This window comes from Callorhinus ursinus, unplaced genomic scaffold (genome assembly GCF_003265705.2).
Source record: "Callorhinus ursinus isolate GAN/ISIS: 27379988/994484 unplaced genomic scaffold, GSC_fseal_2.0 scaffold22, whole genome shotgun sequence".
Taxonomy (NCBI): Eukaryota; Metazoa; Chordata; class Mammalia; order Carnivora; family Otariidae; genus Callorhinus; species Callorhinus ursinus.
In genome coordinates, this window is record NW_027397084.1 from 23,354,113 (window position 1) to 23,380,600 (window position 26,488).

A 26,488-nucleotide genomic window follows, 5' to 3' on the forward strand; every position below is an offset into this window, starting at 1 on the left:
AATTCTCCATCTTTTTCACTGCTTTCTTTGTCTCCTAGCACAATCCCTGATGCATATGTGCTCAGTAAGTGTTGGATGAATGAATAGAAGGGTGATTCAGTTCATTGTATTAGAGACACAGATAAAAGGCAGAACTCATACTCTTGCTGTTGAAGAGTTAATATAAAATGGTGAATGGCTGAACACAGGAACTGAGAGAACAGGGAGGAATTAAGAAATGATATTAAGTATGCTCCACCGAGCATTTACTACATATTTGATACTGTTCTGAATGTTCCGTACACATTATATCAGATAATAGTTAATTTCTCTGTGAGGTAGGCATTCAGTTATTTAGTTTCTCTGTGAGGTTATCTATTCCTGAAACCAATATTACACTATATGTTAACTAACTAGAATTTAAATAATAATAAAAAAATAGAGTTAGGTTAGTCTCCCTACTTGAAAGTGGAAAAGGTGGAATTCAAATTCAAGTCTCTCTGACCCCAAAGTTTTTAACCATTACTTTATGATGCCTAAGGATTTAAGCTTACAAACCGAAAAAAAAAAAGTCTTTTTAGGGACAATTGAAAATTCATAAGCTCAATTATACACCCATATACAGATAGATCTGGATATACATACATGTATATCATGTATGAGTGAGAAATATTTTTTGCTTCTGGAGGTTTTATTTTTTCCTCCTCTTTGGCACTTTTCTTAATCCTATAAGAAAATATCCAATATCTCCCCCATCAATCCATAGCCCACCTGCCGATAAGAAGAGAATTTTTAAAGATTCTATACAATTTGAGACAGAGTTAGGCTCTTCATGAGCTAAGAATAGATTTTTTAAAAATACAGATATACATATTACATATGCACCAGCTACATACATATACAGGAGAGAAAGAGAGACTGTTTTTCCTTCACACAGCAGATTGGCCAGAAAATCTTTCACTTGTCTAGCAGCTAAACATACCATGATTTCCAGAAATGGAATAAATGTCCTTGCTTTTTTTTTTTTGTCATAAATTCTCTTCTAAAAGACACTCCAGCAAGGGGATGCTGCATCATTTGCCAAAAAGTAAACTAAAAAAAACAAAACAAAACAAAACAAAAAAACAACTCAGCAAAGTGAAGTTATTTCAGAAATCTTATTTTACACACATAGGCTGAAGATGACACATTTTTATCACCAGCATGAGAAATAAAGAGTCTAGAAAGAATTTAATAGGATAAATAGACCAAAATAGAGTAAAGCAGTTTCTTTTAAAATGTCCAATATTCTTCAAATGAACACCTCTTTCTCCTGCCAGCGTATCTTCCACAGTAGACTACCCTGCAGCAGTTACCCGAGGCAACCCCGTCCCTCAGATGGCACCGCCTACTCCTCTCCCTGTGGTTGCTCCATTTCAGCATCACTGGTATTTGTGGTGTGCCTTGAATATGTAAAGCCTATTCCCAACTCAGGACTTTTACACTAACTTTTCCTTTTGTCTGAAAACTTCTTTCCTCCCCTCCCCCAGGTGTCTACATAATTCATTCCCTTATGGCTTTCAGGTTTCTGCTCAAATGTTACTTGTCCAGAGAGGTCTCTGGCACTCTTTATAACATCGTAACCTCTGCCCTGCCTTACCCTCAACATCCACCCTGGTACTATCTCCTTCCTTGCTTCATTTTCGCCATCTGACATAATATATATTATTCACTTATTTCTCTAGTGGCTATCCATCTCTTCCCTTCAGATACAAGCAGAAAGAGGGAAGACGATTCATTCTGTTCACTTTTGTATATGAATGACCACAACAGTTGCCCATGTGGTAGCACTCTAAATTTTTGTTGAATGAATGAATGTTGAATGTATAATAAGAAAGCATTTTGAGGAGGTTTTCAACTTTCCTAAGCCTTTATGAGATCATTATTTGCAGAATATTATTCACAAATACCCTCTCACCTAGAAGAATCCTTATATATATCTGCAACTGGTTACACCAGAAGTATTGGTGGAAATATTTGTAACTACCTTCATCTCAATTAACTTTTCCATCACAGTTCATGTGAAGAACATGAACTCCTATCTGCCCTGTTAATGATTGCTTTCCAAGAAGTAAAAACAGTTCAAGGAACTCAATATATATTTGTCGTATAGAATATATGCTTGTGTGTTTATATACATATATATTTTGTATATATCTTACTGTGTATAAAGTTCTATGTCATTAGAACCTCTTGATTATTTGATGAATAAAGATTCTATTCCTTTTCTTGCATCTCCAAATAAAACACAAAACCAAATGCTCCAACCTTGTAAATTACCAAAGTATTAACCAAAGCCAGCTGCAACTTATAAATGCCCCTTTTTTTATAAGGAGACAATTTGGGCACGTGTTCTCCTTAGTGTTATATAGCATTTGATCTTTCTTGTTCATGTCATCCAATTTTTTTATAGTACACAATCTATCTTTATGAGAATTCCTTAAGCCCAATCACACATTCAACATTCTCTGAAGAACACACCCCCGCACGCGTACTCACACACGTGTGCACACACACACATACACACACAAACACACATTCATTTTAAAAGTCCATTAGATTCACACAGCATGGGTTGACAATATATAGGACTGGGGTTTTAATTTTATTCATAAAAAGTACCTGTTATACTCATTAAGTTATTTATATGGGCGCCAATATGAAACCGTGAAGAAATTGGACAGCTGTACTAGGAACTGTAACTTTACCTTAAATACACAACAAACAAATGTTAGAACAGGAGATTCAGTCTTTCTTGAAGCACAAGTCACGCTCTGGTAAAAGGTGCTTAGAGAAGCACATTCATATTTGTGGGCATCCAGAGAGTTACTTTAGAACTATAAGATACATAACATAGTAGCACAAACACTGAGGGATACTTCGGCCGTACAGATGAGGTGACAAAATAACAATACTTGTACAGAAGTTTACCATACTGGAGCAAGTGATTGGGTGCTTGCATGGATCCATAGTTACTTAGGTCCCAATCTGATTTGTGAAAATAAATTCTAAATACAAAGGTAACTACACTAGGCCCTTCCCCTCTGTTGACAGTTTGTTGTTTTATTGTGTGCTCTAAATGTGGGGCTTTCACAGGGGCATTTATACCCGTTGTCCTGTAATACTAGCCAAAGAGCCCCCTTTCACTCTTGAAAGTGTGCCCATTTGGAAAGAAGTGATATGGTCACCGTATTTAAACCCATCTGGGTACCATCAAGTGAAAAGTTTCTCTGTTTCAGAGGCAGGAGCTATTCCAAATCTTTCTGGGCCCACAGAACACATCCTTGGAGAGATTCATTAAGAGGAAAGGCACAGAAAGTTTTTGGAATTCATTTTCCTTTGATCATTTATTTTTTTAAATTTTTAAATTTTTATTTTTTTAAGATTTTATTTATTTATTTATTTGAGAGGGAGAGAGTGCATGAGTGGGGTGAGGGGCAGAGGGAGAAGCAAACTCCCCACTGAGCAGGGAGCCCGATGTGCAGCTCGCATTGATCCAGGGACTCTTGGGACCCTGGGATCATGACCTGAGCTGAAGGCAGACGCTTAACTGACTGAGCCACCCTGGTGTCCCACTTTTGATCATTTAAAGAATACATCTTGCTGTTTGTGAATAATTTTGAAATTATGTTTTCATGTGTTTATATAAATTATTTAAAAATATGAATAGTTTTTACTTCAAATTCACTTTTGCTCGTATGAACCTATTACATGAATATCAGTTTTTCATAATGAGGTATTATTTCCTCCTCTTCTCCCAAAATAAACTCACAGTCTCCAAAATTGTGAAGGGTCCTTATTTTTTCACGGAGCTGATCCTCCCTATGATAACTGAGGATGCTGCCTCGACTAGTGACACAGATCTCAGCTATTCACCTAATTAACCTCCTTGCTTTCTCGGGATGTACATGGTGTGTATGTACAGGGTCATTTCTATAACCTAAAAAAAAAACAGATTCAAGATTTAAATTGCTGGATTATTAAAATAGTATTATGCCAAGTCTTAGGCAAGGAGCTTAAGTCTAAGAGAAACCTAAACACTAGATCAAACACAGATTTTTAGAGTTTGGTTTATTTCACCCAAGTCTCTAAAATACTCTATAAAATAGTGTTTAATTTTCCCCTTCACTTCTGTACATCTGTAGATGTCTCTTTGCTCATAATTATAATTATGATTCATGAAAAGCAAAGAAGTCTGTTACTTAAACTCTCTCTCTGGAATCCCTCTCTCCTTTCCCGTCTCCTTTTCTCAGTTTATCCAAGGTGGTTGGACAGCAGACATCCAGGGCTAAAGCAACTCCAGTTCAGTTTCAAGAACCAAAAAGAGCTGTTAACTATTATACCTTCTATGGGGAAAAAAAAAATCTGGTTTCCTCTGCAGCCCTTACCACTTTAGTCTTCTTGGAGAAGCTCATGTGATTCTAGGTCATCCCTTCTCTCCCCTGTCCCTCTTGTGCCCACAATGCGATAGTCAATCACTTGGGAGGGCTAATAGCATTCCTTAGCACACTCTAATATAAATTGCAACACATGAGCTTGTCTACCATTTATACAGGAATTTCTCCCCTTTCCCTAAAGGATAAGCATTTGAAAACCAAGCAACTTCTATTTCATTTTTATTGATTAAAATAAGTATAGAACCATGATTGGTCCAAGTACTTTTAAGGTTCCTTGTGTTCCTGAAATACAGGCTTGCTTTGTGCTTCTCTGTTTTTCTGGGCCCTTTAGCAAGTCTTATCAAGTTCACTTCTAAAATATGTCTGGAATTTGTTTCCTTCTTTCCTTCTACAACTACCACCCTCAATGTAGCCACCATCATCTCTTGCCTGGAATACAACAGCCTCAGAACTGGTCTCATTTTTCTACTCTTGCCTTGTTACAGTCCTATTCTCCACAGGGAAGCCAGAGTGATTCTGTAAAAACAAAAAAAAATAGTTCATTTCTTTCCCTCCAATACTTTCCTATTTTTTTTTACAATGTAAAATATGAACTTTTTACAAGGGCTTAAAAGACCCTGTAGTATCTGGCCCCAGACAGCATCATCCCTTTACATGCCCTCTTTTGTTCACCCCCTTCCTGGCATGAAGGCTTTTCTGTGTTCATTGAACAGGCCCTGCTCTGCCTACCCAGAGCCTCTGCGCCAGGTGTTCCCTTCCTCTGATCTTTGCAGATCTGGCTCCTTCTGGGCATTAAGGTCTCAGCTCTAATATCACCACCTTAGAGAGGTTTACTATGGCCATCTCATCTAAAGTTGTCCTTTGCTCCCTTCCCAAGTAACTTCTTAATCACAACATCTATCCATTATTATAGAGACAGCAAACAGGGAAAAAAGAGATGTTAAATTTCCAAAAACCAGGTGCAAAAGAAGAAAGATTCTGGTAAGTTAGCTTCCCAGGCCTCTCATGGTTTCAAAAATGTTCAACTGGCTTGGTCGTCTTTGTCACCAGCAAAGAAGTGGGAGCTACAAAAGAAAGAGTTCTTCTGAAAGAGAATGAAGAACTGCTGAAGAGTCTCTTATTAGTCACCCCCAATCTATCTCCCCTGCAGTGTGGTGAGACATTCTAAAAAGACTGAAGACAAGTTTCTTCCTTTGAGATTTCTGAAGTTAGGTAGCTTGCTGGATTCCCTTGCACCAGCAAGAACACATGGAAAACTACTCTCTAGGCTTTCTAAGAAGGAGAGGGTAGGCATGCACACATCCCAGTTCTCTGTACCTCTGGGGGAGGGTGAAGGGAAGAATCTCTTCAGTTTCCATGATCCCAAGTGAAAGGGGCTGGAGTTAGTTGAGGGATAAGACCTATCAAGCTGCTCTGGCTGTTGCTTCTTGGCAGTTGTAGACAACAGGTATCTAGAGGAGGATATGGGACTTAGCACTGGTGGGCTGAATGAAGATGCCCTTTGTGTATTCTCCTAACCATAGAAAATCACCAGTGGCTCCAGTTCTTCACTCTCTTATATCTATGCTCATGACAATGCGATTTTGAAGCCTCTCCCTTCAAGGGATGGAAATTTTAACTCTGACCTGGTCTTGGGACTTGCTTTGGCCTATAGGATGTGGTAGAAGTGACCGTGCGCCAGTTCTGAGCCCAAACTCAAGAGACCTTGTGGGCTTCCACTCTGTCTTGAATCCCTATGGTCTCCTGGATTAGGCTAGCCTTTTGGAGGATGAGAGATCATGTACAGCCTAGGATGTCTTGTCCCAGTTGAGCCACCTGATTACCAGCCAGTCTTCTACTGACCTGCAAGCTGATGGCAGACACATAAGAGAACCCAACTGACATCAACCAAACCCAGCCTAGACCAGAAGACCTTCAATCAGTAGACTCATGAACAATAATACATGGTTATTTTTTTCAGCTACCATTTTTGGGATAGGAGATTATACAGCAATAAGCTGATGATACATGGAGTAAAGAAGCCAAACACTGCCTGAAAATCCCACTCATATCACCTACTATGAGAATGTCTTTCTGACAGACTCCAGTGACATGAGACTGACCTTGATGGAGAAAACAGACCCTTCCTCTGCTTCAGATGGCACCTGGCTCCCAATGTGACCAGCATCCCCAGGGCTAGGGTCAAAACTGAGCAATGGCACCACAGCAGAACCAGCTGAGCAGTGACCACAGTTAAGGGATAGGATTAGCAAGAAAATATCTCTGTCTGGCAGCCAGTGCAACCAAATCTTTAGATAAAAGACGAATTTCAATATGGCTATCAAAACACTAAAAGTTATTATGAAGTTTTTATTAAAAATAAAGAGCTGCTCTATATAAGAAAAGAAAAAAATATTCTGTAGTTTTTGGTTAACACCCAATGCTTAAAATTAAGAGTAGATTTATGGACTATCATTGCTTCCTTCACTGGCTATGTTTTATGACTTCTCATAATTACTTGAAAGGGGTTTTATAAACATAGAAGTTTACATTTAAAATGGATAAAAATGGGTTTATGGCAAAATAATTTGACAGCAAGACTGTCCTTGAGTATTAGAAAACCAGGTAAATCTGTCACCTTTGAGAGAGAACAGTCTGGTCAAATTTATCTTACCTTGTCTTAGTTGAGTTGTCATCTAAGCCAAGGGCTTTGCCTAGTTTTCTATCTTGGAATTTCTTTTCTTTTAATTTAGCACAGACTAAAGCATATTGCCACACATTGTCTGAATAAATAAAATAATTTAAGTCCAACTAATTTAGTTCATGGTTTTCTCTTACTTAAAATTGGTTCCTTCTTAAAACAGAGGCTTAGAGGTTTATTTAATTTTTGTCTTTCTTGTATTATCTTGTAAGGGAAATTGTTGCCACATGACTTTAAGGCCTCTGCTTTGCCTTGAGCACCCATTGAGCCAGTCTGTTGGATGATGTAGGTTGCAAAATGTTTGTGTTGAAAAGTGATTAAAGACAATGTGCCAGAGCATAGTGAATAAGAGCCTGGACATTGGAATGAGACTTGGGTGCAAATCCTGGCTCTGTCAGGTTGGTTCAGGGCCTTAGTCCTGAGCTGTGAAAATAGGACAACACAGTTGTTGAAGGATTTCAAAAAGATGAAATATGTAAAGCACTTAGCTCCATGCCTAGCAAATGATTTTTTAAAAATGACTTCATGAGAATTATAGAATAAGCTAAAGTTTTAAGTTGAAAAAAATGCTCCAAAGAGGTTGCAATGAAAAGAATCACAATTTTGTAGACATAAACCTGATTCATGTACTAGCTGCCCAATCATTTATATTGTGCCAATGGTGAAGTATTTTTTTTTAATGTCATATAAAGGGTTTGTTATTTAAAAACATTCAGGAGTTAGAGCAAAGTTTAACTGGGGGTCCTTTTTCATGTTCTAAGAATAACAAGAGATTAAACAGAGTTGTGTTCTCTTTGTCAATAATGAAAATTAATCTTTAGTGTGGAAAAGGAGTGAAGGGGACAGATGATGGGGACATTTTCAACTAACAATAGTCTTATTGTCTTGATACGTTACTGTCCACACACACACAAATAAATAAATAAATAAATGAATAAATAAAAGACACTGTTCTGAGAATGTTTTATAGGTGAGAACAAATTATCCTGTGATCACTTTCGCAGTATAATAATTTAATTCACTAGACAGCATACCAAAATGAACCTACCATTTTTCCATTTTAACTCTGAGATTCAGTCTATGCTTTATAATTAGAAAATTGTATGTCCTCAGTTACTTAACCTCTACAGGCCTCATTTCAACAAATATTTGAAGATTATATTAAGAAAAAACAATTTATTGTACTAGGTGCTCTTGGTATTATTAAAAAAAGGAGAAGACTCCACTCTAGTCCTCAAGGAGTTTACAATCATGTCAGAGGGCCAAATACAGAAATGTGTGTGAAACAAGCTAATAGAAAATAGATTGTCATTACAAAGTGACTGCTTTGCGGTCTAGAGGTGGGGGAGAGTTTGGTGACATTAGAGAACACCTGAAATAAGCTTCGGATGACTGGCAGAATTTCACTCGCTACCTTGAGGTTCAGCTGGAAGCAGCATGATGAAGAGCATGGAGAAAGTGCTAGGCATGTTCATTCTGTGGTCACCGGCGATTAATTGGTTGTTAGCTCCTGTGCATCTAAAGGGTCTGAGGGGAGCGGACTGAGGTTACACTGTTTCAGGCCTGGAATTCCCAGGAAAGGATTTAGCTCAGTAGGACTGGAACTTCATTTTTCTCATCCGAATAGGGAGAGAAGTGGGTTTGTTCTCTGGGGATTCTTAGTTTTTCTTCTCCCCTCTGCTGACTTTTTCAACAAATATTTATTACAGAACCAGTATATTCATCATTTCACAAATAATTATTTAGTTACAGTGCCCCTTCTAGTACAATGATCCTATGATGATTTTTAAGTAGATTTATTTAGACTGACAAAGCAACAGATATATTTTTGCTCACCAGAAATTTTTGACCCTCATGCTTCTACATATTAATAGCTTCTCCCCTCCTTTGAACGTTCCTAGTATCTTATATCTACTTTATCGTACTTTGTATTTTCACTTCATAATTTCATTGTGTATGTGTATACTGTCTTCTTGTTCTTACTAAATGTTAAACTCCAGAAGGTGGGGCCCACGTGCAACCTATCTTTGTATACCCTACAGTGCTCAGCTTAAGAGGCATTTTTTTTTTTAAGATTTGATTTATTTATTTGACAGAGAGAGAGAGAGCAAGAGCAGGAACACAAGCAGGGGGAGCGGGAGAGGGAGAAGCAGGCTTCCCGCCGAGCGGGGAGCCCGATGTGGGGCTCGACCCCAGGACCCTGGGATCATGACCTGAGCCAAAGGCAGACGCTTAACGACTGAGCCACCCAGGCGCCCTTTAAAAAAAAAAAAAAAAAAAAAAAGATTTAAGAGGCATTTAAAATTGTGTTGAATGAACGATTTAATTAATATCTGCTTCCTAGAGAAATCACTAGAATAAATTTAAACGTTTCAAGTTACATACTAATTTTTACCTGAAGATTCCTGCTGGAAATGATTGAAGAGGACTTGAGAGGCAAATTTCTAGGCTCTCTTACCACCACTGCTTTATTAATTTCTTGGAGATGTAAAAAAAATACCACACTAGTTTATGTTTGTTACATTTTTATTACAACAATAATACATATTCACTGTAGAAACTTTATATTATCATAATCAAAAAGAAACCAAAACCTCCCATAATCATAACTCAGAAATAACCACAGTTAATGGCTTCAGAGCAGTTTTGAGAGCTTTAAATAAATGTGGCAAATCTGCCCTTCAGAAAGACAACTATCCTGTGTTCCTCTGTAAGTGTGAGGATGCTCCTCATTTATGCCAACGCTGAATATATCACTAATATTAATCCTGGCAAATGGGTAAGGGACAAAATCATTCCTTTAGGAATTAATGTCTTTGAATACTAATTTAATCAAACTAACTTAATTGAAATTTTTCATGCATTTAATGACCCTTTGTATTTCCTTTGTGAATGGCCTTTTCACATATTTGCCTATTTTTCTATTGGGATATTTGTCTATCTTCGTTTTTTTAAAATTTTTTGATTGCTGGATGTGTATTAATAAGCATTTTCCCCAGTTAGGCATTTGTCTTTTACTATATTTCCTTTCAGGGTCACCGATTCCTAAGAAGTAAGTCTAATAAACTAAGTGAATGTCAGATCTATGATCACCTCTTCCTCTCATTTCCAAGCTGAGTCAAAGTGAGGAGCTAGAATGTCTTCCAGGAATGGAAGCAAACGTAACAACCACCAGTGGAATATTATTTTCTCTATGAAGAGAATTATTTTCAGAAACGATGGTAAGAATAGCCTTTACAAATTTTAAATGCCCTTACTTTCGATGATTACTAAAAAATTAGAACTGATATGCCGACTTTCTGTTTACCCTTAAGAAGACTATGTGTAGTACTGGTCTGAAAAGGAAAGAATGGGAAGGGCATGCTAGTGAGGACAAGTCCGATTTGGTAATTACAGTTAACAGTACCGTCTGTTCAGCCACTATGGATGCATTGAAGCATTTCCATGGGGTATGTATGGGAGTCATGTATGGCTGTGCCCCGTCAATTCAATAGAGAATGAACACTCTTATAGTTTGGTAACTAAGAAGTTAGCTGGGGGCAATGCTGAAATTCTTTCCTCTTGGGAAAAGGAAACTATGAAGGAGGAGAAAAGTGAAAGAAATTACAAAGGACAAAGTAACATGGCTGGGAGTACAGAGGTACAGAAAAAAGAAAAACAAATAGCTGTGTTAACCGAGGAGACTGAGAAGTGAGGCTCAGGAAAAAAAAAATACATTCTTTACATTTATTATGGGGCAATTATCAAAATAGGGTGTAATGTTCCTTTATAGCATTTATATAAGTGGGGCTTTACAAATATGGAACAGTTTTTTAATGTACTAGAAGGAATGTATTCCTCATATGGCATAAAAATAGTTAAACCTGTCTTCCATGGCGCATAAATGTTGAAAGCAGTTTGCTTTTGAGATCTTTTTAATTTTTTAAAGTCACACATGCAGACAGCTACACTGGGCATTAGAAGGCCTGCAAGCTGTTTGCCAGAATTCAAAGTCCTGTCAGATCTCCTATTATTTTCAGATGTGTGTTCACCAGCAGTAGCTTCAGAAGCAAGCAGAAAAACTGATCATTTATAATTGTATTTGGGTTGTATAAATAAAAGGTGCTCAGTTAGGGGCTGCTTCTATTTGAAGTCACTTTAAAATTCAATGAAAAGAATTGGCCTAAAGGGCCCAACCCGAGGGCTATCATAGTTTCTAACTATGAAACCAGTCCAAATTTGAAACCTTTCCTGGAAGAAAAACCAGGAACATTTATTGACCTAGGATTGTTGGTGCAGAGTAAGCCACAGATAATAATAATCTTTATTTTTAATCATTTCTCATTTTCTTCCAAACTCTTGTTTAGTTCAATGCTGTGAGTAGGGAAAAGAGCAATTTGAGATTAAAGCAAAAATATAACAGTGGTTATTTCAAAAAAATCTTAAAGATTATGAAATTATTAAAATGTTTGCAAAAATAACACTAAAATACAGTTGATTTACTTGTATTAAAACACAAATCAGAGGCAAAATTTCAGGCTTTCTCGTAAGTACTTTTAAAGCCTTACTTTAAATAGTACCAATTAAATGTAAATAAGGTGAATATAATAGTCTATCAGAGAAATAAAGCCTGGATGCTCTTATTGCAGTTCACTAGCAAGTGACAGGTAAAGTACAATTGCTTAGAAAGAAAAAAAATGTTCAAATAAGGGTAACACTTTTTAAAAAATTAGAGAATGATCACCAAAATTCTGATGAAGGTTTGTGAATCATGTTTTTCAAATGGCCATTTGAGCAGCGTGACTAATGTGATATCCTCCCTCTTTGGCCTCTTTCCACAGTCAACCAAAAATTAGTGATGAAAATCACACATGAAGGAATCACATCAAGAGGTTTTAAATTCTGACATATAAAAATGGTTCGTATCGCTATGGATGCAAGACTAAAACTGCAGGTATTTTGATTACAATGAAAGACAGGTTTAAAAACCACTAGTTGACTCTTTAATAGTTTCACTTAAATGAAGTGGAAATGAGCGATCTCTTAAATTTTTTCTTAACGTTTTTAGTTTTTGCCAGCCTAATTTTATCTATTACCTGATCTGTGAGCCCTGACACATGAAGCATATCTCTCTGGTTTAAGGTAACTTTTAAGCTTACTGATTTTCATTATTATGGATCAGTAACATAATTTATATTTCCCCAACTATGGCAATACTGAACTAAAGAACATTAAACCAATTTATCCATTTTCTAATGCCTATTTTTCTGAATTCTATAATGGTTTTGTTTTTCTTTCAAATATATGCATATGTGCATGGGTGTATATATATATATAAGTACATATATATACACACACACACACAATATGTATATATGCCTACAAATATACATATATACCCACTATATGTGTGTATACACACGTGTATACACATGCGCGCGCACACACAAATACCTACCCGGAGATCTGCAGAAAAATGTTAACTTCACATGTTCAAAGGGATCCCAGAGTTCCCAAAACCCAGGATTTGTAGCACCAATCCATGGAAAGACATAATACTTAAAATCACAAAATAATTTTATGTACTCTGAGACAAATGCCACACAAACCTGTACACATGAACATTAGAAGGCGAAAAGGCTCTCTTGATTAACTTTATATAAACTCCTGACATAAAAGTGAAAAATGAAACATAAATGATACCCCTTTTTAGCTCAACTGTTAAAAAGCCAATTATCTACCTGTGAATGTGTGCCACATACAATACCTGGAAGACACTCCATAATCAAAGTGAGAAACTCTAGCACCTGCAACCAAAAAAAAAAAAAAAAGAAAAACCAAAAAAAACCCCAAAACAAAACCATAAACCTGAAAGGCATTATTCCTAGCTGCAAGGCGACATTGTTGTAATTAAGGAAAACCTGTGCACGAGTTGGCGGAGTCCTGTCTTGCGGAGTCCTCCGTCCTCTCATCGAGTGGGAGGGTCACACTGGGAGAGACTAATAAGGGCAGAGATGCGTCCCCCTTCCCCACTCGCAGGGAGCTCACTCGGGCCACTCCTCGGCGGTGCGGCAGCCCGGGCCGGACTCCACTGCGCCTCTGAGGGGCTCAAACACACGTTCAAGGTAAGCTGCGCAGCTTTGCCACCGGCCCTTTCACTTGCCGGGCCACACACATGCCGGGTCTATGTCATCTGCTCATGTTGCTGGTCATTTGCGTGCATCTGCTTTTCAAGAAAATGTAAAAATTGTGCTGCACAGGTAAATATGTTTTAGTAGATAAATAATGCACACCTGCAATTACGCATTCCCATAGGTAGCTTAATGATGGGACCAAGAACGTTTGGCACCATATGGCCACTTTAATATGCTACATAGAATGTAGTTCGTGTTCAGATGATCACGTAATGCAGGCTTTATGCCTTATACTTTAGTTCTAGGTGGTTTTTCTGGCTACGTGTGTTTGTAAAGGAGAGCTATGAGCACTGCTGATGCGGGTGAGAACAGACATCAAACACAGGAGAAAAAAAAATCCATGGGGTTAAATGCACAGAACAAATAAACTCAATATAAATGCATGCCGTTAGATCATATTTTTGGTCTACATCTAGAGACGTTACCCACTGGAAGCGAGGAGACAGTTAAGGGGTATAAGCTGGAAGACGCGAGGTTCAGGCTCCTCGCTCTCGGGTCGGGGATTACTTATTCCGACATGCGGGTATTTCTCCCAAGCGCTGCTCCGCAGGACTGCGCGGGCGGGGATCCCGGCACTCCGGCCTCCCCCAGCCCCCGCCAGTATCGCGGCGGCCGGTGTGGCTCCTTAATTACCCTGCAGCCTGCGCAGCGCGGCCCCACCGAGCGCAGCCGCCGTCCCCGCCGTCCCTGCAGCCGCCGCCGCCGCCGCGGGGACGTCCCCGTCCCGGCGCTCGGAGAACGCGGCCCCAGCCTCCACCGCCTTGGCCGCGAGATCCAGCCGCCACCGCCGTCAGCGCGCCGGCGCCGACGCCACCGCGGCCGTGAGCAGGGAGGGGGCGCAGCGCAGCCCGCTAGGGCACTGCGGGGTCCCGAAGAAGTTTGTTGGCGCGGAACCAAGCGCGCCGCGGCCGCCGGGCACGCTAGCTCCTTCTGAGCAGGCCCGCGTGTAAACGAAACCTGCCCCGTGTAGGGTGAGGGAGGGAGGCAGCAGGCGAGTCGGGGGTGGTCAGGCCAGGTTGCAGGAGCCCCAGAGGCACAGAGAGGTTGGAAAATGGAGAGAAACAGGGTACCAGAACTCATTGCCGGCCTCAGGGCACAGTGGGCTGGGGATCCAAAAGAGGGGAGCCCAGAACCCTGAAAATGCGGAGAGTTTTAATTGAACCATCCAGGAATTGCAGCAGTGAGTGATCATAAGCCCCAGCTTGAGGCTGGGGAGTGCAAGGGAAAAGGAAACACTTGTGCTGCCTCCTTCCATTCACAATTCCAAGAGGGCTTGGTCCCATCTTAAGCTTAGAGAAGTCTGAGGAGAAACAAGAAGGGGGGGGCGGGGGTCGGGACGCTCAGGAAGAATTTATATCTTCTTGGTAATGGAAGGGATGAAATAAAACCACTCCAACATCTTTCCCTACACCCACCCCCAACAAAAAGCGAAAGAGCAATGGCACTGATTATTCTCAGTCCAAACCAAGCAGTACTGTCGTTTTTAAAGAGATTAAACAACAACAACAAAAACCCCTCAAATGTGCGGTTTCCAGCATCTCCTTGCGAGAGCTGTAGGACTCTTAAGTAGAGATTTTTGATATATGCCTGCAAAGGAGGAATTGAGATGTTTAGATGTTCAAATGGTGCAAAATGTACCTAAAATTTCTTCCTGAGGAGGGTTGACAGGGTTCTTTGAGTGGGAATATCTCTTCAGGATGGAAAAGAGGAAGGGGATCCCGGGGTAGAACAATTCATTCTCTCCCTAGGGGATAGAAAGTGGAGGAAGTTACTGGCACGGGCCTCCATGAGGTTCTGTCCAGTCTGATCTCTCAAACTGGCTAGGCACCTAAGTGGGGTTTCCTGGGAAAGAGGGAGAAGATGTAGTGATAGAGCAGGGGAGTGAGCCTGAACCTGATATGAAAAGGTCAGGGAAAAACTGAAAAGGTGAAAGAAAACCAAATGCGATTATTATCACAGTTGGGACATTATCTCTGTATCCGAATCATTGTCATCCAAGGAAACCATCTAAAACAGATAGAAGCCCATTGTATTCTCCAGAAACAAAATTTCCATCTACTTCATGGTCCTTCTGTTCACTCTCTCCTGTTGAAATTGTAGTTCATTTTTTCCCCAGCAGGCAGTAATACCCAGTGGGTACACAGAGTGGATGGTTTTAGAGGCAAGAGAATATATGGAAATAGAAACCATAGTTGTACATGGATGTGGATGGAGATGGAGGGTATTATGCTGAGTGAAGTAAGTCAAAGAAAGACAATTACATGGTTTCACTCATTTGTGGAATATAAGAAACAGTGTAGAGGATCATAGGGAAGGGAGGGAAAACTGAATGGGAAGTCATCAGAGAGGGAGACAAACCATGAGAGACTCTTAACTCTGGGAAACAAACTGAGGGTTGCTGGAGGGGAGGTGGGTGGGGGGATGGGGTAACTGGGTGAGGGGTATTAAGGAGCGCATGTGATGTGATGAGCGCTGGGTGTTATATGCAACTGATGAATTACTGAACTTTACATCTGAAACTAATGATGTACTATATGTTGGCTAATTGAATTTAAATAAAAACAAAACAAAAACAATTGACATCATAAGTACAAATTCAAGTCAAAATGAAAAATTAGCAGGAATACAAACTAGCAGGGCTAGAGAGATGCTAATATATAACCTGGAAAGGATGCTGAAAAAAAATAGAATGAATGGGACTGGAGTTGGATTATTCGAGGCAGGCTGCATTAAGGTCGTGTATCTTGAAGAGGCAGAGAATAAAGAGGCTTAGCCGAAGAGAGCAAGAGAGAGGGCATTCCATCCAGAAGGAATGGCATGTGTGCAGGCTTAGAGGTGGGAGTGAGCAGTCATGTGCCTGGTAAGACAGAGAATCCAAAAGCTGGGATGAAACCGGAGATGAGGAGAGCAGATAGCACTTGCCAAGGAGAGATCGGGAAGGAGAAACTGAGAGGCAAGGGGCTTTTTACGGTGTTATTTTGTAGGTCCTTAGTGAGATAATCAGGTGAGGAAGTTCCATGTTGAGTTTGGAAATTGATAGGTGGCAAATGCGAGAGTGGGAATAATAGGCCTGACCCATGATATCCCATGATATTTGTGAAGCCCACAGGGTCTTGCTACCTCTCTTTGAGAGAAATAAAAAATAATCATGAGATTGTAAGATTATTAGATCATAAAGTTAGTAGAGCCCTTCAAATAGGAAAATTAGGAAAACTTGATACATAAGGAAAATATATATGTCTATGTTAATTTAAAATTTTAAGTGGCGTTGGATCACTGATACAGATATATCTGTGGAAATGGAGCTAGAGAATTGAAATCCGAAAAAATGTAGGTCATTCATAATGATGGAAGTTGAGAATGGTACCAAAAAAGTTGATGGAGACGATAGATCAGAGAAGTGAATCAATAAAACAAGTTGTTGAGGGTGAAGAGAATCAGTTAAGCACGTTCAAAGGGAACCTGAGGTTGGAGACCCTTTGGGAAGTAGGCACCAGTTTTGAAGTGTCAGGAGAAATAACATAGAAGTTTGGGAAAATGTGATAGAGTTGATCAGTTTTAGAGGCTTATAAGCATTGAGAACCAGGGGATGTATTTTCTGTGATGGAAGAAAAATTCAGTAGTATTATCTTTTGTGCATCTCATTAAATAACTGAAATTATGTTCACTGAGCCTTCTTTTAGTAATAATTCTCCACCTATACCTTCTGTAAATGTTAAGTCCATATCCGGATATATTACTTAACAGTTTGAACCTCCATTTGTTTAATTTTGGAAATGTGTTGTCTTAGACTATATTCATCCTACAGATTGATCAAGTAGGCACCTACTAAATGCCGTGTTTAAACATTATTTAATGTTTGAACAAAACACAAATGATAAAATACGTTTTTTCTACAAGATGTTCAGTATAGAGAAGAGACAGAATGCACCCAGGTTATTAAAATGCTGTGTAGACCGCGCTGAAGCAGAGGTGGGTACTGAGCTCCGTTGGATTGCAAGGCAGTGAGTAAATGAACTCTGTGATGGTTCTTGCAGACTTCATAGAGGACATGGCATTTGAACTGCATGTAGAAGGCAGAGTAAATGATCACCAGTTGGAAAGAGAATTGGAAAGATATCCCAACAGCCCAAACAGCATGTGCAAAGCCTGGCACATTTGGGGAATTGTGAAGAGTTTGATGGTGTAAAATTTGTTTGGAAGGAGGTAGCAGGCTACAAGACTGGTCAGATGAGTTGAGGACCACACTGTGAAAGAGCCTGAGAGCTTCCCTTAGAAATGGCCAATGAAAAACCACCAGGAGATATTAAAAAATCAGAACACTAACATGATTAGATCGCTGCTATAGAATTCTAGAACAGTAGGGAGATAGTATCAAGGGGAACGAGACTGAAGGAAAGGAATGTAGTTAGGAGTCTGCTGCACTTTTACAGATTAGAAATGGTAAGGAGGCGAAGTTAGTTTTTGTAAAGATGAAGAAGTTGGTATGGAGTCAAAGGAAATTTTTAAAGGTAGATTTGATAGACTTGATAGAGGTTTGATATAGGAGGGGTAAAGAATGAGTTGAAGAGGATTTTGAAATTTCTAACTTAGGTTCTTAAGTTAAATATGATGCCTGTAATTAAAATATAAAGGTCAAGGGCTTTCTGTAGATTATAATGAGGGCAGAACCCTTGCTGAAGCTGCAACAGACTTCTGCAAACTAATTTCAATTTCATTGCTGTAGTCAATGATAAAATTATGAAATAATGCTAGATCTAGTCCTAAGCTCTTGGGAATTTTTGTCCTATTATTGGCTTGGAATTTAGCTCTATAGGCATGGCTTTTCAGCTGGTTTTCTCCAATAGTTTATAGACTCTGCTGTAGCTTCACTAAAGATAGATTCTAAAGATTGGTAAAAGAACAGATGTGTACCACCTGTTGTTTTTGCTTATTTACAAGATGTGTGACTTCATAATACTATGGCCAGATTTTCTTGGAGTTACATACAGGCATATTGGAGGGTAGGCAAGAGGTTTGATTTAAGAATTGATCCACTACCCAGTCACACAGCAATTCTATTTATAATGAATGCTCTGAAAACATGTGTTCTCTCAGTCACTTGACAAATCAGATTTACTTTTCTGAAAGTTGAAATGTGGTGTTGCTCATTTAATAGTCCACATAAAGCAAATTAGGACTCTTTCTCTATTTTCTCCCTTTGCCTTTCACTTTCTTTCCCATGTTATTTTCTATTTCTGTCTTAACTCTAATGTTCTGACCCTTTACCTAATACCAAATTTTAAAGATGCAGAGTGAGCATTATAAAATGTTAGATGGCATAACAGTAAAACGATTCATGTTCCATTGGCAGATTTGGTTTTGTTTGTTTTGGTTTACTCAAAAGCTTGTGCTAAGACATACCTGACCATCTTATTTAGCAAGCCTGCTGTTTCATCATTCTACTTACTCTGCTTTCCTTTACTTCCTAGTGTCTATCTCGCAAAGATAAAGTATGTGCTTGTTTGTTTTTGGTCTCCCTGACCAGAGTGACACCAAGGACTTCCTCTATTTGGTTCCCTGCTATATTCCCAATGACTATTGTCTCCCCCCATGGCCCATAGTAGGAGTCTCATTGTATGGATGGAATGAAAGATTAAGGTTTTTCCACAGTTCCTTTCTGTCCTTTTGTGCTCTCTGTACATGAATTTAGATTAATAAGGAATTTTGAAAAATCCATGTCCTAATTAAAATATTTTGATAGCTGCCTCATAAGTTTTCAAGTGCTCAATAAGGGGAAGTTAAGGGAGAGTGACTTTCCTTTTTAATTACCTTACCCCAACCAGTATCTAAAACTATTCCAGTTGGCCAAGGATGGTGAGAATAATAGGTTGTAGATTATAGGTTATAGAGGTAGACTTATAGATAGACCTTCAGGCAGCCTTTATCTCTTTGTTGTCATGGCAACGAGAAATCAGTTACAGACAGGGCTCTCTGGTTGATTTTAGAGTGTTAGTAGTCTCCAGCTGTTGTTGTAGTCTCCAGCAGACTGTTGTCTGCTCAAGACTGCCAGTACTTGGGCACATTCACAGTTATGACTTTGGTCCTTTGTAGTGCTGGGAAGGAACTGCCTGGGTCTGGCTAGCATCTTGATAGAGAATAACTGAAAATTTAGAAGAAGTATATAGGGATATGATAGATCTATCCCACATCCTGATGGTGTAATAGCACTGGCTTCTTAGGCAAGAAGAACTGGACTTAGATCTCAGGCTCTGGGATCTTCTCTATGATCTTTGAGTTTTCATATCTGTAGAATGGGGACCTGATACTTGTCGTCTGTACTACCCTTAGGCCCAGGCAACAAGGTCCCTGCTCTGGGCCTTACATTTTGAAAGGCCTTTATATGGCCTCGCTCTGGATGTGCTCCTGCTCTCAGGGTTAGGAGTCCACAGAGTTAAGGGTGCCTGTCCACCCAAAGCCCAAGCTGCTAGATGAGGCTCTGGGAAGATCCTGAAATTCCCTGACCAAATGACTCTTAGTCCTCTTATAGGACCTGGCAGACTTCTTCCTTGGGTTCATCTTCCTAAGGGCAGACCAAGTTACTGGTAGGAAAACTTGTAGGCCCCAGTGGGGGTATCAAGCAGTGACTGCTTGCCATTGTTGTGGACAGAGCTTAGATTTACCGGTATGTTCCCATACATGTGGGTGAGGCTCCTCATGGTGCAGACCAAGGTGGGAATGGGAAAAAATGAGAGAAGAGCTTTGGTCCAGCCCAGAGACTGGTTCATCCTTTGCAGCCTGCTATGTTCAGTTCTAAACTTGACTTGGGCTTTCAGGTCTTTGTGAAGGTATACTTGCCAAGATAAAAGGATAAAACACATTTCTTCTTAGTTTTATTAGATTTATTATATTTAAACATATAGTGTATGGATCTCTTGCCCTATACCCTGCTCCTGTTAGGCTCAGACATGCTTGCCTCTCAATAAATACCACATATAAAAGAAATTCTGCTTCAGAAAATGAGAACATGTGTAACCAGTATTCCCCATGTCCTTCTTAAAATGTATCATGAGCCATATTTGTACAAAAAAATGATTTGAGGGCGCCTGGGTGGCTCAGTTTGTTGGGCGACTGCCTTCAGCTCAGGTCATGATCCTGGAGTCCCAGGATCGAGTCCCGCATCGGGCTCCCTGCTCGGCAGGGAGTCTGTTTCTCCCTCTGACCCTCCCCCCTCTCATGTGCTTTCTCTCTCTCATTCTCTCTCTCTCAAGTAAATAAATAAAATCTTTAAAAAAAACAAAAAAATGATTTGAGGCTGTCAGTAACCTCAGCATCCACATATATTATTCTGAGGTTCTTCATTGGTCAGTTCATTGGGAAAGCATTGAAGGTCTGTGTTAACATTTAAATCTTACCCGGGAAGAGCAACACATTAAATTGTGACAATGTTGGCTTGAATGAATTTATTTATTTATTTTAAGATCTTATTTATTTATTTGACAGAGAGAGACAGCGAGAGAGAGGGAACACAAGCAGGGGGAGTGGGAGAGGGAGAAGCAGGCTTCCCATGGAGTGGGGAGCCTGATGCAGGGCTCAAACCCAGGACCCTGGGATCATGACCTGAGCTGAAGACAGAGGCTTAACGACTAAGCCACCCAGGCGCCTCTGTTGGCTTGAATTTATCAAACTATCTTGGTAGTCATCTAGCTGGGATCTGAGGGGACGAAATAGAAAATTGGCAACTTTTGATGATGAAGGAGGTTGTGGACAAAGCTCAGAATTGAGAATTCCTGGAGAGCATTGGAAGTGGGTCCAGAGCAGAAAGAAACAGCCTGAAATCAGTGGGTTCTGGGGACAGTGAGAAGGATCTGGAGGAGAGGTCCAGAAGGACCCCAATGGAAGTTTTTCCCAACCCTTCAACTGCCTGAAGCAGAGGTTAAAGATCTGGAAAAGGTATTTTTTAAAAACATATACAAGGATTTATTTTGAAATCTTTACCAAGTTTACCTTTACTTTTACCAAACCTTTACCAAATGTTCATAGTGGAAAAACAATGTTCAGAGTGGAGTACATCTATATTTAATCAGGATCAAAACAACAGAAACCTCTGTACCTCTGAAGCAAATAATACGTTATATGTTAAAAGAAGAAGAAGAAGGGGAAGGAGAAGGAGGAGGAGGAGGAGGAGAAGAAGAAGATAATAGCAGGAAGGGAAGAAAGAAGGAGGGGGGAATCGGAGCGGGAGATGAACCATGAGAGACAATGGACTCTGAGAAACAAACTGAGGGTTCTAGAGGGGAGGAGGGTGGAGGATGGGTTAGCCTGGTGATGGGTATTAAAGAGGGCACGTTCTGCATGGAGTACTGGGTGTTATACGCAAACATGAACCATGGAACACTACATCAAAAACTAGTGATGTATGGTGATTAACATAACATAATAAAAAAAATTTTAAAAATTAAAAAAACCCAGAAACCTCAACTATAAACATGTTTTAAAATGTGCAAAGAGATGTACACCTGAAACTAATATAACACTGTACGTTAACTATACTGGAATTAAAATAAAAAACTTAAAAAGAAAAACAATAAAATGTATCAAAAGAAAGAATGCTCATGATGGTCCTTGAAATATTGTAAGATCTTGAAATGCCTTAAGAATTATAAAGTCTAAATTATCATCACTGCAGATTCAAAGATAAATATATTTTACTGTATCTCAAGATTTGGAAATTGGCAATCTCTTACTTTTTTTAATTCAAAGATCTTACTTTTTTTAATTCAAAGAATATTTATTGAGCCCCTGCTTTTCCAGATACTATGCTAGGTGCCCAGGATAAGGTGATGAACAAGACAGACATAGTCTCTGCCTTCAAGGAACATAAGGTTGACTAGAGGCAATAAACATATGTACTGTGTTTGTTAACATATGTCCAGACAAAATAGTCTGAGTTGGAGAATAATGGGGTGAAGATACTTCTTTGTCAGGTAAGGGCTCTTCCACACAGTAACATTTACATTGAGAGATGTAGGATGAACAGGACCCAGCATTATCCAGGTTGAGGTAGTAGCATGCACAAAAGCCCTGAGTTTGGAAGGAGCAAGGGAATTTGAGGACTAGTTCGTCAGTGAAGAGAACAGTACCAAATGAAGCTGGAGAGGGGGTAGGGGCTAGTTTAGTCAGGGCTTCTAGGCCATAGAAAGGCTTTTGGATTACATATGAAGTACAATGGGAAACCATTAAAGGGTAAAAGCAGGGGAGTGCCATGATTCACCTTTTATTTTAAGAAAAGCTCTCCAGGGCACCTGGGTCGGTCAGTCGGTTAAATGTCTGCTTTCAGCTCAGATCATGATCCCGGAGTCCTGGGATGGAGCCCCACATCGGGCTCCCTGCTCAGTGGGGAGTCTGCTTCGCCCTCTGTCCCTCCTCCCCCAACTCATCCACTTGTGCACGCTCTCTCTCTCTCTCAAAGAAAAAAAAAAACTCTCTCTCTCTCTCTCTTTTTTTTTTTTAAAGAAAAGCTCTCTAGTGCCCAGTTAGGAAGCTGTTGAGGAGTCTAGCCCAGGGTAACCTGAACTAGGATTACAGCAGAGGAATGGAGGGCAGTGGATGGATTTGAGATAGGTTTGGGTTAACACTGATATGACTTGCTGACTGGTTGTGGGAGATGGTGATGAGGAAGACAGAAACATCAGTGTGATGCTTGAGTTCCTGGTTTGAGCATTTTGGTGGGTGCTAACAGAGACTGGGAAGAGCATGAGAGGAGTACACTGTGGTTGGGAATCAGGCATTTAATTTGGACATAATAAGTTACAGGTGTCTGTGCAACATCTAAGAGAGAATATAGAATAGACAGCTGGCTACACAATCTAATGTTCAGAGAAGATTGGACTGGGCATACCAATTTTAGAATTATCTGACAGATACGTTTAAAGTGAAAAGAATGGTGAGATCACCTAAGGAGACCTTATAAAAAGTTGGGCAAGGAGGGCCCACAGATCCCAGGATTAAGAAATCAGGTAGAAACAAGATTTGAGAAGGGATTTAGAAGGAAATCCCAGAGAGTGTGAGGGCAGGGAGGCCAATGAGAGTGAGGATTTCAAGAAGGAGGGAGCGGTCAGCTATTGGAAATAGCACCAAAAGTTGAATTAGATGGTGAGAGAAAAGGATTCTTCTTTCAAGTTCTTGCTGAACTTGGTGAGAGACATTTCAATGGAGGGTGGAATGGCAATTCATCAGTAACTAGGACATTTGGTCAACTCTCCATATCTTCTTCAAACATTTTGCATAAAGGAGATTGAAGCTAAGTGCTATCAATTTCTAAGTGGCTCAAGGAAACAGTTGGGAGACCTCAAGATTGAGTGAATATGCTTGTATAGCTCTCTGGTTCTTTGTTGCTGTAACAGGGACCAAAGCTTCAATGAACATAAATTTCTAGGATGCTTCAGCATTTCCTCATTGTCCAAATATCAATGTCAACTTCAGGCTGAGGAGATAAATATAACTACATTTTTATTTATTATTATTTGTGAATTTGTAGAGCAACCAGTTATAATAGCAGGTAATTTTTTGAATACTTAATATGTTCAAGGATCTTTACTATACTTTCCCCAGGTGTTAAATAATTTATTGCTAGTGTTATTATCAGTTTTCAGATAAATAAATGAAGGCTTAGTGAAATTACATAACTTGTTCGTAAGTGACAAAGTCCGGACATGAAACCATGATTTCCACCACTATACTACACTGCTAAGTTATCAACTCTTAATGAGAGTTGCTTCGGAAAAATGTCTCTTCATGTCTTCTGCCCATTTTCTAACTCCATTTTTTGTCTTCTTGGTGTTGAGCTGTGTGAGTTCTTTATATATTTTGGATATTAACCCCTAATCAGATCTGTCATTTCAAATATCCTCTCCTGTTCTGTAGGTTGCCTTTTTGTTTTGTTGATGGTTTCCTTTACTGTGCGAAAATTTTGTTGACAGTTTTGCATCTGTGTTCAAGAGAGATTTGCCTGTAATTTTCTTTTCTTATAATATCATTGTCAAAAAAAAATCATTGTCGAGTATGGTGTAATAATTTTGCTGACTTAATGATTTACTCTCTTTGCCTATTCTCTGAAATTTTTTAAGTGAAAGTTCAGTGATAATTACTGTTTAAATATTTGGTAAAATTTTCTGATTTAATCCATCTGCACAAGATTATTTGCATGGTAATTTTTTACTGAATGTTTAATGATTATAATAGTGTAAAACTTACTCTTTTTTTCTTGTTTATGTTTTAGTAATTGAAATCCCTTTAAGTCATAAAAATTTCTAGAAGATAAGAAATCGCTACTTAAGACTGCAAACAATCAAAGGATCTCTTCAATAATTAGATTAATATTTGTGAGTTCATTTATTTGAAATAAAGTAATTGCTTTAATAGTTATTAACTGATTTGAAATAATAGGATAAGTTTGCAAAGTCATATGAGGATTAGGACTATATCTAGATAAAAGAGTTCAAAAGAAATAAGGCATAAAACCAGATGTTTGATATTTAGAATCACACATACGATTTTAGTATTGCAGTTGCTGCTTTTAGCTATTCATCCAGAAATATCTAAAATCTTGAATTAATTTTAAAATGCTGATCTTAGGGTATTTTGCACATGCAGAATACCAAATAGTATGGCTTTGGTTTTTTTCTGGAGTGTGTACTGACAACATTTAGACATTGGTATGATAGATTCTTTTATACTTGACTCGAGTAAACTTTGATAGCAAATAAATGATTCAATATTATTTGCCTATTTAGAAGTCTTAGAATAGCTATTCTAATAATACTGCAATTGTTAAATACACTGAAGGAGCCATTATGTTTTTATTTGCAATTTATTCCCATGTTTAGTTATTTCACTCTAAAAATTAATTTAAGTAATATTTAAGTTTTCCATTATAGGGATTCTATTTACTAAATCTTTTATTGTAATACCTATAAAGTAGTAGTCTATATTTAGAAAGACAAATGATTATGGAGGGTAACACATTAATGTTAAATCTGATGCCAGTGGTAGGCTCAGGTGAGGTAGGCATGGCATATATCCATTTTTCTCTTTGAACAGAAGGAAAGATTGCTTTTCACGTGTCTAGTAATCCCTCCAGTAGCAGTGATTGTTCAACTGAGTAACAACATAGTTAAGTTTATAGAAAATGTAATATCAGTTGAGACAAAGTATGTAACACTAATATTCAGAAGAGAAAATAGAATTGTGAATAATAAGATTATATTTTAAAAATATAAATCATTGTATATGACACCAAAAGAACAGGTTAGAAGAAAAATAGGTAAATTGGATGACACACAAATAAAAAAACTGCAGCAAAGGACACAATCAAGAGAGTGAAGGGGTAACCCACAACACGGAAGAAAATATTTGCAAATCATGTCTGAAAAGGGGCAAATATCCAGAATATATAAAGAACTCCTAAAATTCAACAACAGAAAACCAGATTTAAAAATGGGGAAAGGATTTCAATAGATATTTCTCCAAAGAAGATAGGCAAATAGATAATAAACATATGAAAAGATGTTCACCATCACTAATCCTTAGGGAAATGAAAATCCAAAACACAATGAGATACCCTCTTGCACCCATTAGGATGTTTGCTATTAAAACTACTACTAATAATAATAATGTTGATGAGGATGTGGAGAATTTGGAACTGTTGTGCATTGTTGGTGGGAATATAAAATGGTGCAGCTGCTATGGCAAACAGTATGATCATTACTCAGAAAATTCAAAATAGAATTTTCATATGATCCAGCAACTCCATTTCTGGGTATGTACTCTAAAGAATTAAAAGCAGGGACTTGAACAGGTATTTGTTCATTCGTGTTTATAGCAGCATTATTCACAATAGTCAAAAGCAACCCAAGTGTACATCAACAGATGAATGGATAAACAAAACATAGTATATACATACAGTGCAATATTATTCAGCTTTAAAAAGGAAGGAAATTCTGACACATGCTACCACATGGATGAAACTTAGGGACATTATGCTAAGTGAAATAAAGTCACAAAAGGATAAATACTGTATGATTCCCCTCATATGAGGTACCTGGAGTAGTCAAATTCATAGAGACAGAAAGTAAAGTGGTGGTTTCCAGGGGCTGGGGGAGGGAGAAATGGGAAGTTAGTGTTTAATAGTTAGTCTCAGTTTTGCAAGATGAGAAGTTATGGATGGTGGTGATGATCAC

At 38.8% G+C, this 26,488-nt stretch overlaps 1 protein-coding gene across 1 annotated transcript in view; it reads left to right on the plus strand.

Moving 5' to 3' along the window:
• Positions 1 to 13,155: 13,155 nt before the first annotated feature.
• The window catches only part of COL19A1 (collagen type XIX alpha 1 chain), a 321,531-nt gene continuing 308,198 nt past the window's right edge, over positions 13,156 to 26,488 (plus strand). The window contains exons 1-2 of the mRNA XM_073905265.1: positions 13,156 to 13,199; positions 24,529 to 24,631. The gene's annotated coding sequence lies outside the window, so the exon portion shown is untranslated. The remainder of the gene's footprint in view (positions 13,200 to 24,528; positions 24,632 to 26,488) is intronic.